The sequence below is a fragment of the Notolepis coatsorum genome, assembly GCF_963971535.1.
Source record: "Notolepis coatsorum genome assembly, chromosome: 4".
In the NCBI taxonomy this organism is placed as follows: Eukaryota; Metazoa; Chordata; class Actinopteri; order Aulopiformes; family Paralepididae; genus Notolepis; species Notolepis coatsorum.
Window position 1 is genome coordinate 31,514,761 of NC_140168.1, and position 18,774 is coordinate 31,533,534.

The following is an 18,774-nucleotide window of genomic DNA, read 5'->3' on the forward strand; positions in this document are numbered from 1 at the left end:
GGTGCTGACCCCTGACACTGCTGCCTGCCAGAGGGCCCGGTACCTCCTATCCAGGGTGCTGACCCCTGACACTGCTGCCTGCCAGAGGGCCCGGTACCTCCTATCCAGGGTGCTGACCCCTGACACTGCTGCCTGCCAGAGGGCCCGGTACCTCCTATCCAGGGTGCTGACCCCTGACACTGCTGCCTGCCAGAAAGCCCGATACCACCTATCTATGTGAGAAAGAACATTGGCTGTTCCCACTCAGCCGCATAAAAAAGGACTTTTCCTGTGTTCATTGTCCAATCAAATCAAATGTACTGTTCTTATTTTCCACCCATTGTCTCTGTCTGCTCTATCTTGGAACCTACTATCCCCCGTCCAGGTCGAGTTCCTCGACCTATGACGCTCACACACAAACACACACATTTACCAGAATCTGCCCACATGATGTCCAGCCTGGATGAGCACTGTCTCTCCCCCAACCCCCGCCACAATGGTCAATACAATATTACGTTCAGGTTGTTTTATATTTTGGTTGGGCTGGTGAAAAACTAAATACTGGTGTTCTAATCGAACACAAGTACATCAGTGTTCCATGAGTATCTTTTTGTCTCCTTCTGAAACACCATCTGACCTTTATTGGTGATCAGTTCCCGTTTCCAGTGAACACATGCACATTCATTCCCACACATCTGTCAATCGATCGCTTGACAACCAGTTTAGACAAAAGTTGACTCAAAGGAAAGAAAATGCAAAAGGAACGTAGCGAAACCCTTCCTGTTTCCTCTCATTCCTAACAACATACACTACAAAAAGGCAAGTGATAGATACAAACATGGGAATATCTGCCAGATATTCAGAGACATTTTCATTACATATGCATGTCATTTACGTACATCAACACAATCAGGCAGATAGATAGCGCAATACTGCAGATGCTTCAAGAATACTAATATGGAGTGTAAACCAGGCAGAGGAATCCAGCAGTAGATTGCTTAGGCAAATTTTTTGAGACAATGAAGTGTCTAGTTAGGTACAGTAGCACTAGTAGCTATTGCTAACTATTCTAACAAACATTCTGTCAAATTATATTCATTGATTTCCCATCATAAATGACTAGCAACAATAGGGCTGGCTGGCTAGCATCATGTTAGCATTTAGCTCCAGTAGAGAGAGGGAGACCAGAGGTGGTCTCAGCCAACCACAGTGTGACATCGGAGGCCATGGCAGTTCGTCACGCAACAGGGCGGGGTCTTGCCCAGAGATGCAGTGTGATTCATAATAATGCACCAATGACCCAACTTTAATGTTGTAGAAAACATATACCTTGCATTATTCAGACTGTATAGATCGTCTATGGTTGAGCAGCCGGGAAAAACAAGCATCTCACATTTTCTTCTGAATGTATGCACATTTAAAAAAAATTTTTTTAAAGCTGTGACAATAAAATTATCTGGATCTGAATCTGAAATAAAGTGCTGGTGAAGCGAAAACTGTTCCTGGATGCAGGGGCGTAGCTGAAGATTCTGGGCCCCATGAAAGAATCTATTTGTGGGCCCGCAATCCATGCGAGTGCGCGTCAGCATGGATTAGGGCCCACAAATGGGGCATGGGACATTTATTTATTGATGAAAACGCATAATATGGTTTTTACCTATACATTCGGATCAGCAGTTCAGCACCTGAACTGTTGGTGGGTGAGCCTAGTAAAGGATGTCGCATTGCGTTCATCTTCAATGAATGGACCAATGCAATAGTCTACCAAAGAACCTTGAGTCGCACTAGGCTAGGCATATATTTTCCCCTACTCTTGTGACAATGTTTTCTGATACTTAACTCAACATACAAAAGCTGTTACTTGTCCTGTCTCTCTGTAATCCCATCTCCAACACAAATAGTCTACTCAAGCACACTATTAGGTTGACAGACACTTACATTTTGATGTGCTCTGTAGTATACAATCGCTCATTCTGTCAAACAGAGTAACAAGCACCTGTTTATTTTGTGACGTATTTTTTTTTTAATACAGGCAATTATACTTTTGAGTCATCTACATTAACTTACTTTAGGATAATAATAAAACCATATTAATAACAAGATAATAATAGTGTTATCTGCCCCCCCCCCCCAGGAAATGCATGGTACTACAAGATAAAAAAGACACAAACACTAATTCTCACGGTTTCATGTCCGCCATTGAGACTCCTGATTTAGATTGCTAAATGAGCGATATTTCTACCATGAAAAAGTGATATAGTGCAGGTTTAATTATATATACTATAATTTATAACATAATGAATATAAGTACTCTGGCCGGCTTGTAGCTGTGCTTTATCACACTTGACCATCCTTGCTTCGCTGCAATCACATTAAGCTAAATAGCCTATTATACCGTAACAAAGAAAGCGGTAAGAGAGAAAGAATGGGGTGAGATTGTAGTTGATTGAGGGCAGGTTTGCAATTCCCCTGCACACAGGAAAGGGGGTCACCGAAACTGATCCCCAGGCAGCACTCAATGGGAACTTCACCTCAGGAGCGTGAAAATCAATGGAATATGGAATCATGTTCCCATTCATGTAAAATAAATAATGAATTGGTTCCGTTTCACATTAAGATCCAGAGTCATCCAGCGTTGTGTTTTAAGTGGAGTCAAAGAAATACAACAAGGTCGTTTTGACATGAAATAAAGTCACAGATGCTCCTGGATGGTGATTCTATGTGATTCCCTGCTCAACCATATCCATCATGCAGACACCCTCTCATAATTTAAAAAAGCCCTAAAAACCCACCTTTTTACCCTTGCAACGTCAGATTCCTTCCTGACAAAAGAAGCCACCCAACTCCTCGTCCAATCAACAGCCATCTCCCGCCTCGACTACTGCAACGCACTGCTTGCTGGCCTTCCGACCACTGCCACCAAGCCTCTTCAACTCATTCAGAATGCAGCGGCCCGCCTGATCTCAAACCTACTGAAGTCGACCCATGTCACCCCTCTTCTTAGGGACCTGCACTGGCTTCCCATTGCTGCACGAATCCGCTTCAAGGCCCTCGACCTGGCATACCGTGCGGCAAAGGGAACCGCTCCCGCCTACCTCCGGTCAATGGTCTGTAACTACACACCATCAAGACCCCTACAATCTGCATCTTCTGGCCTCCTCAGACCTACTCCTATCCGAGCTCCGGGAGGGTCATCAAGGAGAAGTTGCCTATTCTCAGTCCTTGTCCCACAATGGTGGAATGAACTACCCACCCCAGTTAGGACAGCCGAAACCCGTCCAATCTTTCGCCACAGACTAAAGACGCACTTCTTCAACCATTATCTGAAAAAATAAATCTAACCCTAACTAACCTTACTGTCATGCACTTGTCCTAATAAACTAACCTACACTGTAGCACTCAACACTTTGATGAACATTGTTACTCAGCTGATAGAGTTGTGCCCTTCCTGATGACTTGTCGTACAGAACTTGTAAGTCGCTTTGGATAAAAGCGTCAGCTAAATGACTAAATGTAAATGTATTGTTTATTTTGCTCTGTAAAGTGTCTTTGAGCATTCGGAAAAGCGCTTTATAAAATGTATGTATTATTATTATTTTTATTATTATGTTGTAGTCGTAAACACATCTGAAGGACAAATCTCAGAGTGCTATAATCCAGGAGTCATTCGTTGTTCTCACCCTTTCTCTCCCACACACACACGCACACACACACACATGCACGCACGCACGCACGCACGCACGCACGCACGCACGCACGCACACACACACACCAGTGGCGGCTCACCACTAGGGGCGCTCGGGCGCCGCCCCCCCTGGTTAACCCTGGTTAAAAGAGAGATGAACAAGAAATATTTTTTTTTTGTTTTTTGTTTTATAGCCCTATAAATAATATAAACATGTTTAAAATGAATAATATTTACTCATTTTAAGTATGTTTGTGTTTCCAATGCACAATATAACGTTAATAATATCAAATATAAATAATCGTTTTCCTGAACAGGAAGTGACTCACGTTCCGTTACCGTAGCCTCATTTCTCCTAGCCTTATTTCTCTCGTCTCGGGCTAGACGCAATAGTGCTCTGAGTGCGCGTGCACGCTGTGCACTGTTTCATCGCTGTATCCGTCGCAGCCAATCAGTGCGTAACGCGCTGTGCGTTGAAATATGATGTATTATGATGGAAGCCGGGCGCGATTTGAAGCGGTCTAAGCCAGCAGCCTTAGCAGCGTCTATAATTTCCGTAGCCGCATTTCACGGAGACGCTCTCTGATTGGCCGACGTCAGTTTTTTTTTCGTAGCCGCATTTCGCGGAGACGCTCTCTGATTGGCAGATGCCAGTTTCTGTTGTAGCTGTTGTGTAACTTGTGTTGTTGTGATGCAGCTATTTGTCTTAGAGCGTGACGGCAAGTTCTTTCAACGGTTAAGCTTAGGCACTCTTTCAAAGTTGGTTAAGGTTAGAGTTTGTCTTAGAGCAGGGGTCGGGAACCTATGGCTCGCGAGCCATATATGGCTCTTCTGGTGACAGCATATGGCTCCCAGAAATTTTTGAGTAAAAAAAAAGATTTATTTTTTATTTTATTTTTTATATACTTGTGATATTTCTTAATAATACTGTGTCAGTTTAAAGTAAACAGAAATTAGTTTTGAAGATACAGCTAATAGTATCTGTAGCTGAAGATATAGCAAGCAGAGCTGGCGAGGGAACACAAGTCGACAGAAATTCAACCTGAAGACCAGCTGATTCTTAAAACTTGGAACGAGCTTCCTGTGACATACCACACAATGCAGCGTGAGTATTGCCGTATTGACCATGTTTGGCTCTACATATGCATGTGGGCAGTCATTCTTGCATATGAAGAACATTAAGACCAACCTACGCTCACGTTTAACTGATGGAAGCCTCAACGCCTGCATGAAGCTCAACCTCACCACGTATGAACCAGATTACAAGGCCATCAGCAAAACCATGCAGCACCAGAAGTCGCATTAAAAGTAAGATATATTTAATTTATTATACGTTAAAAATACTATATGGCTCTCAATGAAATATATTTAGAAATATTTGGCTTTTATGGCTCTCCCAGTCAAAAAGGTTCCTGACCCCTGTCTTAGAGCATGGCGATAGAACGCCAGGTAGTTTGCAGTCTGTTCGATGTGGAAATGGGCAAAGAAATCATCACAGTACTTGTGTTGTGTGGTGCTAACACTTGGCTAACAAGAAGCTATATGGCGGATGCAGTCTGGACAGTGGTCTGGATATACATCAACAGTCTGGGACTGTGGGACAGTGGATTATACACTTTATCAAGCCCTCCTGCCCTGGACGTTTCAACTAAACAGTGAGTCTCTCTCTCTCTCTCTCGCTCTCTCTCTCTCGCTCTCGCTCTCTCAACACAGCGATGCTGTGTTCCTGTGTCTCCGAGAAATGCGGCTACGGAAAGTATTGACGGTGCTTGCTGAGATGATAATAGCGCTTCAAAACGCGCTGCTGTGTTGTGAACTATAACATTAATTTCGCTGCTGCTGATGCATAATTAATGGATGAATGAATGAATGGTGAGTTGTTTAAAATGACAACATATACACATGTGTTAATTATTTTATTGGATTGATCCGAGAGACAGAGAGAGAGATTGCTCCAGAGCATTTATTAACGTTACATTTTCAACTCGACCTAACGTGAACCCCCTGCGACCACCCAACAGTAGATAGTACGGGCCGCCACTGACACACACACACACACACACACACACACACACACACACACACACACACACACACACACACACACACACAACACACAGGGCCGGACTGCCCCAGTCAGGCCACTTTTTAAGCGGGGGGTCTGGGGGTCCCCCACCAGGAATTTCCTGCATTCTGGTGAATTTTAGTGCATGTGAATCACAAACTAATGAGCCAACAATTGCTTAGTACAATATACTGTAATGAACCTCAAATAAAACTGTTGTGGCACTAGCAATGCTACTCTCTCCACCTTCAAAAAGAAAAAAGCAAGAGCACAACATATTTTTCTATTTACTATTATAATACAGTTAACCACTCTCTCCACCTATTCAAACAGAGCAAGAGCACAATACCCTATTCAGTTTACCACCAACAGTTAAAATAGCCCTTTACACAAACATTAAATAACAGACCTTTCATTACAATACTATAATAACAGTAGCCACTGCCAGAATAGTGACACATGTATCGCGTGTGGTGAGCACACGCATGCATGCACAACGAAGACAGAAGATTGCATTGTCTCAATCATTTTAACTATAAAATTTGCTTAAAGTATGAGCTCACTGACTGAAATTTCCAACAAAAAGCATCAATTGTCAAATAATATTGATCACATTAACTAGACTAGATGTTTTTGAGGAAATTAGAAAGGGAACAACAACTTAACCCTGGCCTTGTGTCTGATCAGATTCTTATTTTTTTTATAACTTTGCAGTGATTATGTTTGTAGCCAATATATGTGGCATAGGTGTGTATTCTTTGAATTATCTTGGAATTATTTTGACTTTCTCTTTCATAAATTGTTTATTCAACTTCAGCCCCGATCATAACCACCACATATTGTTTTTTGTAATGTCAGATTTAACAACTCCTTTCAGAAAAGTGGGAGTATTTCATTTTTAATCTGAAGTTGAATAAAATATTTATGGAAAAGAAAGTGGGAAATTATTTCAACATATAATCTTTTTATGGCGTTTTTCAATTTAGTCCCCTGGTAAGAGTATAACACTTTAGTTTTCAGACACAAGTGTTAAATTATTTATTTGTTTCTTGGCAGATTTAACATTGGGCTTTTGACAGGGGAGATGATGCATTGCATGGTAACGTTAGCTAGCTAACATCCACATGTTTATTTTTATCACTGACTAACCTGCTGGTTCCTTGACCTTGGTGCCGGATTTAGCAGCATCTCCTGTAAGGGCCTTTCTTTTTCTTTGTTTTATCCCTCTCTCCTCCACCCTTTCTCTTTCTTCCACTGTCCATCTTGACATCAACGTTAATTGACTTTCGCTCTACTGTATCTCTCCAGAGTCCCTCACTACCTGGCTCACTGCCTGGCTGTTATTCTGCATCTGAGTGCCATCTGCCATTCCATTCGCCGCCTCCGCTGTCAATCAGTTGTATCGCCTGGTCCCGCCTCCACCAATCACAAGCGGCAGCACGGCTCCATTTGTGTGTCTGTGATCCGCGAGAGGGGGAGAGTCAGATAGTTCTCCAACTCTGTCGCAGACAGTGAAATCCTGGTTGTTCCCCACCCACCTAGGTTATCTAACTATCGCGCCGCCACAACTAGAAACAATGGCCTGGCAAAAAAATAAAATAATTATAATTAAAAATAAAATTATAATTTTTTTTTTATCTGTGCAGGCCAGGCCACCGGGAAAACACCCGGTGCTCCTGATGGCCAGTCCGGGCTTGCACACACACACACACACACACACACACACACACGCACGCACGCACGCACGCACACACACACACACACACACACACACACACACACACACACACACACACACACACACACACACACACACACACACACACACACACACACACACACACAAACAGACATACAGTCATATCCACTCTCTCTCTCTCTCTCTCTCTCTCTCTCTCTCTCTCTCTCTCTCTCTCTCTCTCTCTCTCTCTCTCTCTCTCTCTCTCTCTCTCCTACTGATATTCTTCCAGTACCTTCAGTCTCTCTGTGTGTCAACATATAATTGGAGAGTATAGCATCTCTGTAAGAGATTGTAAGGATGTGTGCGAGTGTGTGCACATGTGTGTATCTATGTGTGTGTGTGTGTGTGTGTGTGTGTGTGTGGTCTGTGTGTTTGTGTGAATGCACTGCATTAGTAACTGAATGGATTTGTGTGTGCTTGAGCGCCCATCTCTCTCTCACTCTCTCTTTCTGTATGTGTGTGTGTGCCAAGGTGAGACAAGTCCGCTTAGACAGATGCATTAATAGATCCATGTGTAGAAGGGTGGATTATCCCTGCTTGTGGGAGTAGTAGTACACAGACACTGGGTAGTAGGATACTATAGAATTGGACCTATATGTACCCCCGTCTTTGGCCCGGAACGTCGCTCTGGAGGGCTTGCAGCTGGAGTGGATGGGATTTACTAACCTGGGGACTGGTACTCTGGTCTCCCTCGCCTTCCAAGGCGGTCAGCAGTAGCTCCCCACACACTTTCACTTCCCCCAGTACCTCCGACAGTCCTCCCACACCCAGTGACTGTCAGTTCAATAGTATTATTGGGCTTCCCTTTAAGCAGTACCCTTCCTTGACCACCTGTATAGACCCTTCAAATGCTATTCTGGGAATGGGGTGTAAGGGTTAAATAATTATGCAGTCACAATATTTACCCAGGGGTTAGAATAGCAAATGGAAGAAACAGACACACAGACAATGCTCCCAATAAGGTCTACTTTATAGAAGCCTGGGCAGGTTATCAGTTACAGTTAACACTTTCCATTTATTCATACAGGGCACCGGGTGCTCTCACTGTTAATAGGGGAAGCTCTTCCCACCATAGGCACCGCATGCTCAATACATTAAAACACCCCGCTTGTACTAGGGGAACCCAGGCATAAAGTAGAGAAACATTGGGAATTCAAATAACAAAATAACAAAATAAAACCAAGTAAATGTGGGCCCACGTTACCAAAATAAACCTACACTAAGCCGGCTTAAATTGTTTGGGGTACCCCTTAGACACTGGTTGTTAGCGTTCACTTGAATGGACGTTGCTGTTGATACACGAGGTACCGTTAGTACTTAGCCAAGATGGCGGACCCACTCTTATCACCACTCGTCCAGGTGACAAGATGGCGTCGGCGATCCCGCGAGCACAGCCAGCAGGCTGGGCGAACAGCATAGGCAGTGGTTAGCTGGAGGAGCGTGCTGTGATGGCGGCCTCTGCTGGTGGGAAGAGGCGTCCTCTGTACCGTCTGGGAGACGTCCACTGCTGGCTGTTGCTTGCTGCTGTCGCGCGAGCTAATATTGTTGCTACCCTAAACACAGCTAAGCTTTGGGTCTGGATGCACCCTCCTGCTATATCGGTTGTACTACTAACGCAACGTGGCTGGCTATACCACCGGTCTTCAGCGCCGCGCGCCCCGGTAGTCTACTGAAGTCAGACGGAGCCGTTAGCAGCATGCTAATACACCGCACACTTACTACTATAACCCGCTAACGATAGACATTAGTCCCGTTAACTCTAGACGTTAGTCCTTCGGTTCTGTATCGCTTACTCACACACTATCGCTGGTACTTCTAGGATAACCCGTCAACTAGCAAGTACTTGTTGTCACCCGTTGCTCGTTCCAACGGGGCTTTTCAACGTCACTTCTTCCACGGGCTCGTTTGAGTACCCGCCCGTACTTCTAGGATAACCCGTCAACTAGCAAGTACTTCTTATCACCCGTTGCTCGTTCCAACGGGGCTCTCCTCATAACTTCTTCAACGGGGTTATTCCAAAGCACACGCCCGCTGTGACTGCGACTGATCACGGTCAAGTCCACTGCCGAAGAGAGCTTCCTGGTACTCTCGCTCCCAAGTAACTCCCTCTTCCTCGTTGCTTTCCTCTCTCCTCCGCTCTACCTGCCACCACTGCCACTTCGCCCCCTGCTGGCAACCGCCACTGATCCCACTCTAGGACACTCCAGAAAGGGAAAAGGTGCTCCAATGTTGTTAGTGATCCATACTGAAGCTGGAGAAGAGTAGCACCTCACCTCATTGTTAAACTGGGCGAGCTATCAAAAGGAACACTGTTTATCACACTTTATACAAACACAGGGAAAATAACAGTTAGTTAGCACTTCTGAATACTTAGTAGAATATTCAGGCTGCTACATTTCCCCCCACTTTAAACTTGCCAAGTCCTCTGCAAGTTACTCAATGAAACCAGGTTAATGACATGAAAACGGTCCTTAGACCCACAGTTTCACACATTGTTTCATTACCACACACTGTTCTACAACCACACTCTTCAACACGTAGTCCTGGCGATACCCGGCAGGGAACCGACCTCTAGTACTCCTCTGGGGTGAGAACCACCTCTGGGTCCTCCCTGGGCAAGCACCATCTCTGGGTCCTCCTTGGGCGAGCACCATCTCTGGGTCCTCCCTGGGCGAGCACCATCTCTGGGTCCTCCCTGGGCAAGCACCATCTCTGGGTCCTCCCTGGACGAGCACCATATCTGGGTCCTCCCTGGGCGAGCACCATCTCTGGGTCCTCCCTGGACGAGCACCATCTCGGGGTCCTCTGGGGCCGGGTTCGTTCAACCTCCCTTGCGTCTGATTCTGTGTCAGATTCATCTGTCTCTGTTGGTAGGCCCTCGGCCACGGCTTCGCCCTCCGAGGCTTCTGAGGAGCCGCCCGCGGCGCCCTCCTCGCCCCCGTCTCCGCCGTCTTCTCCACCCTCGTTTGAGGGGACTGACTTTACCTCTCCTGACGTCCTCTCGACGTTCCCATTGCCACCCTCTGGGCCCGGCTTGACACCTGCCGGTGAGCGTCGGCGCCGGTATGGACGCCGACGAGGCCCCTGCTCTGGACCGTATTCACTGTCCTCGCCGTCCTCTCCTGAGGGGACCAACTCTACCTCTCCTCCTCGACCTCCGTCCGACCTGTTCTCCTTGTTCTCCTCTCGGTCTCGCACCAGTCTGGGACGGGGGAAACCCCTTGGTCGGAAGCCTCTGTAGTACTTCTGTCTCCTGGGTTTGTCTTCCCGCGGTCTCGGACCTCACTCCGGGACCTGTCCCGTCTCCTGTCGGGCTCCCTCTTCTCAGGCCCTCTCCTGTCAGGCCCTCTCCGTTTGGGCTTTCTCTGTTCAAGCCCCCTCCTGTCAGGCTCTCTCCTGTCGAGCTCTCTCCTGTTGGGCTCTCTCCCTTCCGGCCCTCTCCTTTTGGCTCTCTCTGTTCAGGCCCCCTCTGGTCGGCCTTTCTCCTTTCGGACCCCTTCCTGTCCATCTCTCTCTGGTCAGGCTCTCTCCTGCTGGGCTTTCTCCTGTGGGGCTCTCTCCCCTCAGGCCCTCTCCTTTCGGGCTCTCTCTGTGCCGGCCCCCTCTGGTCGGCCCTTCTCTTTTCAGACCCCCTCCTGCCAGGCTCTCTCTGGTCAGGCTCTCTCTGGTCAGGCTCTCTCCTGTCAGGCCCTTTTCGTTCGAGCTCTCTCTGTTCGGGGCCCCCTCTGGTCGGCCTTTCTTGTTTCAGACCCCCTGCTGTCGGGCTCTCTCTCCTGCTCTCTCTGGTCAGGCTCTTTCTCATCAGGCTCTCTCCTGTCAGGCCCTCTCCGTTCGGGCTCTCTCTGTTCAGGCCCCCTCTGGTCGGCCTTTCTCGTTTCAGACCCCCCTCCGGTCCGGCTCTCTCTCCTGCTCTCTCTGGTCAGGGCTCTTTCTTCTCAGGCTCTCTCCTGTCGGGCCCTCTTCGTTCGGGCTCTCTCTGTTCGGTCCGTCCCTCTGGGCCTAGCAGAGCCCGGACTTCGTTCACCCGGACCACCACGCAGCCGTTGTGCGCGACTGGGTTGACGGCTCCCGTCGCGACGGCGTCGATCGCCCTTAGCGGTCCAGGTCGGAATCCCGACGGGCCCGGCGCTTCGGGAGCGGGGGAAGGGGCGGGACCCTTCGTGGGGGGCAGGACCATCTCCTCCTCTGACGCCGTTTATATCGCCGCCATCGTCGGGTCGAGAAACGTCCGTCCCCCGTCGAGGGCGGCTTGGGTCCTTTCCAGGGCCAGTATCTGTCGGTCCAGGAGGTCTGCTCGCCACTGGGCTTTGTCCGCCAGGGCCTTCACCTGGGCGGTCAGCTCCTCCACGGCCTCCGTGCCCTCCTTCCTCACTTCGGTGACGGCGTCTTGGCCGTCTCTCTGCTCCCTCAGAGCCGCCTGGGAGCAACGCTTCTCTTGGAGTGCCTGCTCCCACTCCCTCACGGTCTTGTCACTGCTTCTTCCAGTGTCGTCATTCGTGCCTTCTGTGTCTGGCACGTCTCCTGCAACTCCTTCACAGCGTCGGCCCGCTGCTTTAGGAGTGCTGCTTGCATCCGATACGTCTCCTGCAGCTCCTCGAACTTCGCCGCCATCTCCTGCGTGGCGCGGGTCCCTTCTTCGGACGTCATGGTCTCTCTACTGGTCTGTGTCAAGGAAGTGGAGTAGGATGTTGATCCTGTTCGTGACGCCAAATGTAGAAGGGTGGATTATCCCTGCTTGTGGGAGTAGTAGTACACAGACACTGGGTAGTAGGATACTATAGAATTGGACCTATATACACACACAGGGAAAGTAACAGTTAGTTAGCACTTCTGAATACTGGTAGAATATTCAGGGCTGCTACACATGTATTATTTATTATTGTGTTTACTAAGTGTACTATTGCAAGGCTGTCACCACAACACGCCCTTGGCTTGCCCCCCCCCCCCCCTCTCTCTCTTTCTCTCTCTCTCTCTCTCTCTCTCTCTCTCTCTCTCTCTCCCTCCATCTCTCTCTCTCTCTCTCCTACTGAGATTCTTCCAGTACCTTCAGTCTCTCTGTGTGTCATGCCAGCTGAATGGATGCCATAACCTGTGTGTAGGAGGTGAGGCCAAGGCCATTCCAATTACAATTGATTAGCAGTGTAGGAGGTGGGTGTGTGTGTGTGTGTGTGTGTGTGTGTGTGTGGTGTGTGTGTGTGCACACGGACGTGCGTATGTGTGTGTGTGTGTGTGCACGTATGGCAGTCTCCCACAGCCTACAATATCGATCTTGCATCCATATTGTGTCTTTGTGTGCATAATTCATGTGCATGTATGTGTACATATGTGCACACGTGTGTGTGTGTGTGTGTGTGTGTGTGTGTGTGTGTGTGTGTGTGTAGGTGTGTGTGTGTGTGTGTGTGTGTGTGTGTGTGTGTGTGTGTGTGTGTGTGTGTGTGTGTGTGTGTGTGTGTGTGTGTGTGTGTGTGTGTGTGTGTGTGTGTGTGTGTGTGTGTGTGTGTGTGTGTGTGTGTGTGTGTGTATACGTATGCACACGCAACTATGTGTGTTGGATTCATGGCTGCCTCAAGGCAACCTGTTGCATTGGACTCATTTTCTCCCCCGGTGCAGGAAGCAGGAGGTTAATTCGTGTGAGTGAGTGAGCGAGTGAGTGAGTACACTGTGTTTACGCTGCAAAACACATCTGGAGTGAACATCGAATTATATACACAGCGTCTCACGTGACTCTGGAGACACAGACTTCTCATCACAATCGATAAACAGTTGAATTTAACATACGGCCGATGACCCTCTAGGTAGGAGCATCTCGAGAGGGAGTGGTAGTGAAGGAAGAGGGGGGGAGGCAATAAAGGAGAGAGAGAGAGAGAGAGAGAGAGAGAGAGAGAGAGAGAGAGAGAGAGAGAGAGAGAGAGAGAGAGAGATGAGAGAGAGAGAGAGAGGGAGAGGGAGAGGGAGAGGGAGAGGGATAGAGAGGGGGGGGGGGGGGGGGGCAAGCCAAGGGCGTGTTGTGGTGACAGCCTTGCAATAGTACACTTAGTAAACACAATAATAAATAATACATGGATCTATTAATGCATCTGTCTAAGCGGACTTGTCTCATCTTGGCACACACACACTGTCACATACAGAAAGAGAGAGTGAGAGAGAGATGGGCGCTCAAGCACACACAAATCCATTCAGTTACTAATGCAGTGCATTCACACAAACAGACCACACACACACACACACACACACACACACACACACATAGATACACACATGTGCACACACTTGCACACACATCCTTACAATCCCTTACAGAGATGCTATACTCTCCAATTATATGTTTGACGGTTGGAGCCACATGGTAATATTTCTCATTTTGTATTTTGGTTTGGCATTTATCTTTTGTTTTCCAATTCTCTCATTACTTCTCCCTAAGGGTACAGTATCTGTTTGGTTGAATACTGTTCTGCGGCATGAATCTCATGCACAGTACGACTCATCTCAGCAGCATGGGGCTCTATGCATCCATCTGTCAACGTGTACAAGAATATCTCCACTGACTTTGTGTGAGAGTGTGTGTGCGTGTGTGTCTGCCTGCATGCACATTTGTGTGTATATGTATGTGTATGTGTGCGTGTGGGTTTGTGTGTATGTGTGTGCGTGTGAATTGTCATATTATGTGCACGCATGAGTAGCGTTAATAAGACGTGAAACCATGCATGTCAATTGTACGTCATAGAAGCGTCAGTCACGTCCAGTGTGCGAACCATACCATGGTCTTCGGGGGAGCTCATTATATTTGGGGGGGGGGGGGTCAGCGGCGCTGCGCGTGCCTGCGGCGCTGCGCGTGCCTCACAGGGAGCACTTTACTGTGACGCTTGCTGACATAGGCTAGACTCACGTCTGTCCTCGTCATCAAGGCTACGTTTAGACGGAGAGAGTCTGAACAGAAACCGCAAAAGTCGTCTTGCGGTCTCACTTTAAATTTTGCGTTTAGACTAGCGTTTTGGGATGGAATTCTGCGTGCAGACGACGCTGTAACGACGGAGCCCCACTGTCACACGATTGGCGCATATGTCACATGACATGACGTGCTGTGAAGACCCGCCCTACTCTGCCTCTGATTCGCAGACTGTGGGTGGGGAATGTGATTGGACCAAAGCAGAGTCACTCACAGACAGTGGGTCCAGTACTAATAGTTGTGATAGCCGCAGGACAGATTCTTGTGTATTTAAAAGTACTGCCAATGTAGCCTTCAGGTGATCGCCATGGATAGAATCAGACATGCTTTGTTTACGCTTCTAGGCTACTGGCGCATGCCTGTGATGTAAGCAGTACACGCGACGAGAGCCTTGACAACCCTTTCGTCATCGTTTTATGCGGTTTGACAGTTTAGATGATAGCGCAAAGGTTACCCTGGAAGGTGGTCTCACTTTTTTACGGTTTCACCCCGTAAAAACGCCGTTTCCGTATAAACGAAAGGCACATCCGAAAAAAAAAAATTGCGGATTCACCTGCTAGCGTTTCCGTCTAAACAGGGCCCAAGTCTCCATCGCAGGGTTTCACCATCTTCTTCACCACAGCGCCGTACATTACCACAATTATCATCACATTCAGATGTGCCTGATGTGACTATGGCACTCAAGGGTTAGTGGTTTTTACGTGTTCATAATCTGTCTAGTTTAGTTAGGATGTCTATTTTCTCCCATGTCTGCTTTTCTGCAGCACTACAAACATGGGAACTCTCTAACCCCCCCCCCCCATCTCTCTGAGTGCTTGTCTCGTAGTGCTGACCAAGGTGATGGATGTCTCGGGGTCTTGGCCAAGATTGCCGTGACTGCTCTACGTGCACCACCGAGGCCATGGATCAGCTCCTTACCATCTTGTGTCCGTGGTCTGTCAACATGGTTTGTGGTCTGTCAACGTGGTTTCATTGCTGGGTTAAGTACTTCTATTCTATTCACATAATATGCTTACTTCATTTATCTATTCTATTCACATACATGCTTACCACTTGTATCTATTGCTATGTCCGCCCACTACAATCACGCAAGCTGTCTAACGCCTGTCCCGTCTCCCTGTCTCCCTGTCTCCCTGTCTCCCTGTGAGTTGCTGTCCCGGAGTGTTGACCGGAGTGTCGGACGTCCCGTGATGAAGACCGGGAGGATGCGACCCTCTCTGCGTGCCCTCCTGTCTCCCTGTTTCCGGCTGTCTCGTAGTGATGACCGGAGTGCTGGACGTCCCGCGATGATGTCGGGGAGGTTAATAATAATAATAATAATTTAGGACCTGCTCAGAGGTCATCAATCGACCCTCTCTGCGCCGCCCCCTATCTCCCTGTCTCCGGCTGTCTCGGAGCGATGACCGGAGTGTTGAACGTCCCGTGATTAAGACGGGGAGGACGCGACCCTCTTTGCGCCGCCCCTGTGCCTCAAATAGATTCGCTATCAGCTCTATCTTTAATTTTTCAAAATGTTCAGTTGCTATTGCATGCACTCATCTGTGTTTCACTACACACATGAGTGCATGCTTACCAACTGTCAGTCTGCAACACTACTATCACCGACATCTAAGAAGGGAGATCCCCCCTTGAATGGCCCTTCTAAGGTTTCCCGCCTTGCCTGTGGTGCATTTTTTTTCTATTGTTAGGTTTTAGTGAGTTTTTCCTTACCTTCGTGTGGGGTATGTCTGGGAGTGAATGCATTCATTCATTTATTTTGCTGTTATTTTTAATTTGTTGTTGTTCTTGACTTATTGTTATGTTTCTTCTTGACTTGTTTAAAGAAGACGTGTCCGGCCCATGGGGACATTAACGTGTGTTGTCTGGCCTTACAAATAAATTTGATTTGATTTGATTTGATACATGTATTTATATGGCACATACATTTTGCATGTGTGCCCACGCAGACACCACACACACACACACACACACACACACACACACACACACACACACACACACACACACACACACACACACACACACACACACACACACACACACACACACACACACACACACATAATTAAGCATTACATCACACGCAGGAGTGGTTTGTGACCAATAAACCATGCCTAGGGGTGGTTGTTAGGCCCGAGGCGCAGCCGAGGGTCGTTAGACCCCCCTAGGCATGGTTTATTGGTCACAAATCACGACTGCACGTGGTGTAAAGCTTTTATACAACTGCCAGATTCATCCAACCTTATTTCTATACAATAAACACACATTAATCGAAGATTTATTGAAAAAACCATCCGCCAGAAAAAGTAGTTCCCACAACTCCATGTGGCAGCAGCTTGAAGTGCATCCAACCAAACTAACACATCCAACTGTGTATTATTGGAATGATTGAGAGAAGTTGCCTCATGTGGAAGCAGCTTGAAGTGCATCCAACCAACTAACACATCCAACTGTGTATTATTGGAATGATTGATTGAAAATTTTATTACCAGATGCAGAATGGGTACAATACAATACAGCTCAATACACACAATTGTTTTCTTCGCCCTATTTTTTTATTTATTTCTTTTAGCCTAAACTTAACCAGTTGGAAACCAGGGGTAAAGTAATAAAATTAGCAATCAACCAATCAATCAATTCAATAGACCATGCTCACTTAAAACAGCGCTGCTTCTCTCTCAGTCTGACTCCCCCGCTGTTGCAGACAGGAGTGTGTGTGTGTGTGTGCGTGTGTGTGTGTGTGTGTGTGTGTCACAGTGTGTGTGTGCGTGTGTGTGTGTGTGTGTGTGTGTGTGTGTGTGTGTGTGTGTGTGTGTGTATGTGTGTGTGTGTGTTTGTGGGTACGCCAGCGTCGGACAGTGTGAGAGAGAACGCTGCATTCAGTAGAAAGTAGGAAGGAAGAAATTTAAATCAATCAATTAATCTATCAATCAATCCGCGATTTTTCTTTTGTTCTAGATTGAGTCACGACCCATCAATTACATCATCCAACATTGTTTAAAGGACTAACACATTCCCCTTGACAGAATCGCTTCATATTTAGTCGTTATGGTGCTTTCAACATAACCATTTGTTGTCCGCGATCTTGTTTTCTCCCGGAGTGAGCCGGGGAGGGTTATGTGATTTGGTTGTGGGCGGGTCCTGAGCCCAGGACCGTGGATTGTTGCCAATAAAGACGTGTGAATGGCCAATCAGAATCGAGAAATTTGCATGCCGTTGTATAAACACACACACACACTCACACACACATATACGTCACACACACACATTTACGTCACACACACACACACACACACACACATATACACACACACACATATATGTCACACACACGCGCGCGCGCACGCACGCACGCACACACACACACACACACACACACACACACACACACACACACACACACACACACACACACACACACACACACACACACACACACACACACATACACATACACACACACACACACACACACACACACACACACAGAAACTATTGATTAATTCCAGCACAGGTAGGTGGTGTGTTGTGGACACAGATGAGGCCCGAGGCCAACCGGCTCCTCAGTCAGAATGTATTCATTTTGAAGTGGTGGCCAGCAGTGGGTCACTCTCAGGAAGAAACCTGGATCTTTCACTGCATGCTGAGCAGCATGTGACCCACACACACAGGATTAGAAACAATGGATCAACGCACATCCAATCATGCTTCCTTCACAAGCCTGCCACAGTGCCGCATGATCGTGAATAACAAGAACTCATTAACATAACGTCTTTAGGTTAGTACTGTAGCACCTCTCCTCTCGTCTCCCCTCCCCTCCCCTCTTCACTCCCCTCCCCTCTCCTTTCTCCCCTCAGCATCCTAATCTGTAAATTAAAGATCAATTTCCCCCTCAATTTCACCTCCTAAAATCTCTTAAAAGGAAGTTAACATCAGAGAGCTTAATTCATCCACGGGCCGCAGATCAGTGGCAAGCGGGAGGGTTCTCACAGACAGACGAGACTAAACGAGCGGATTCATCGCCCCCCACACATTAAGATCTTCCATCCTCCCCCTCCCCGGGAGGCTGCAGGTGTCGGTCCTGCCTGGTGTGAATGAAAGACGCTGCCTCTCTGGAGATCAAACGGCAGTGTGGACAGAGACGGCGGAATATATTAGCGCCGTGATCTTCCCATCCGTCGCTTTGACAAGCGGGCCGTCTGGACCCGACTCGTCTGGCGGAGCCAACGGGGCACATTGTGATGGAGATGATCACACAGACGTTATCGTGTGCAAATTGCTAAAGAAACAATCTGCTTGTTGTAAAGTTAATATTTATTTTAGTATCCCTTCGTCTCTTTGTAACTGATAATATTTTT